Raw genomic sequence first — 1,839 nt, forward strand, 5'->3', positions numbered from 1 at the left:
ATTCAGTTCCTACAGTTCCACAAACACAATATTAAGATAATGCTTTGAGATTTCAGATAGTCTAGAGATCTACCTCAGCTAGTGCTTCAGAAGCAGTTTTCTCATCAGCCCTGGAGTTGCCGCCGTATATATCTCTATTTGCCATCATCTTGACTCGATCTCGATTACTGAAGCAATAAATCACACCAAATCCCTTAATTTATACTAAAACAATATATCGAACGACGTCGTTTGACAGTAATATACTTGAAGGCTGAGTTGTGTTCTTTACACGACTGACTTAGGATAGTCAGTTAAATTAACAACTTTGTTATGGCTGACTTATGCAACGGCCATAATAATGGTATTACGGCTGAGTTATCCGACGGCCACCCTATTAATTTATTATATACCCGCTGGGAATGCAAAAAGGGTTGTTGGGAAGACGCAAACAATAATTATGTTTCTTGTTATCATTCATACGCTTAATAAAAATATTTTAAACGATTTATTATTAAAAATAAATTTAAAAATTTGAATTCAAATTTTTTATGTATTTTTATTTATTATTAAAGAAGGGCCAGTATGTGTGGTCACTCACATAGATCATTTTCAATTTCTCTCTCAGGCGGCATTCCCGAAGCACTCGTCTTTTTAGCTTGCTCCGACGTCGGCGAGCCATGGCTCGCCGACGTTGGAATCTTCCTCTCGTGTGTTTCCTCCCCGTTCTTTGCTTTGTAGATCTCGCGCTGTTTAAGGACAGAACCTCCTTCTCTTTTTCGTGCTTTGCTCAGGGATAGCAGAGACGGTTCACCAGAATTGTTTTTGGGGTCTCTTTGTTTGTCTCCGTTGCTGTTCTTTTGTCGGTGTTTCTCAGAAGTTCGTGTTGTCATCTGCGACTCCTTTCTCCTGTGAGCTATTGGTCTCGCAACCTCCCGCCGTCGTGCTGTGTGGATTCTCCTTCGAAGGTCAAGGCACTTAGACCGGATCCTGCTATTTCGCGGGGAAACTTCTCCTCCGTCAACCGCCGCTACGGTGCTCCGTTGTTAGATCTGAAGGTCATGGCTGCTTCTCGTGGATACTTCTCCGCCGTCAACCGCCGCCATGGTGTTCCGCTGTTCGATCTAGGGTTTTCTTTCCTGAAGCAGTGGTTGCTTTCTTGTTGGGCCAGGCCCATGAAGTCGTCTCTAAGGATTGGTTCTATTTCCTTCTTGGACCCTCCTATCATCAGGCCCATTTGGATCTTTTATTTGGTATGGCCTTTTAACCGTTGCGCTCATCTTCAAACTCGACGGTCTTCCGCCGGCTTATCCTTTGAGCTAGGTTCCATCGGACACTTCTCCGGTCGCTTCACCGGATACTCCTCCGGCTTGTCTGTCAACTTCTCCCTTGGTATCGCCCTGCTCGCGCCTGAGGTAGGCCCTGTTTTCTTCCAATCTAGATCCGCCTCTTCTGGCTCGGATTCCGCCCTTATCCGGCGAAGTTTGTTTATCGGATATTTCTCCGAACCCTCCCTGCTCGCGTCTGAAGCAGGTCTAGGATGTTTCCAGAAGAAAACAACCTCTTTTGGTTTGTTTTTCGTTTTAACGTCACCATACATTGTGACTATCTCCGTTCCAGTTGATGACTCTGTGTTGTTTGCGTACTCTATCTTGGATTTGATTCTGATAGGTTGCTTCATCACTTCTCCTGGTGCCATATCAAGCTCCCTACAGCTTGTGTCTCTATGTTTAATTCCTTCTTGCTCATGTACTTTTGCTGTTCACTTTTGCGACTCGGGTTTGTCCGAATTTGCCATATCATCTGTATCTTTCTGATTGAATTAAGAGTTTGGGTGCACAAAAAAAAAAAAAAAAAAAA

This window comes from Camelina sativa, chromosome 20 (assembly GCF_000633955.1).
Source record: "Camelina sativa cultivar DH55 chromosome 20, Cs, whole genome shotgun sequence".
In the NCBI taxonomy this organism is placed as follows: domain Eukaryota; kingdom Viridiplantae; phylum Streptophyta; class Magnoliopsida; order Brassicales; family Brassicaceae; genus Camelina; species Camelina sativa.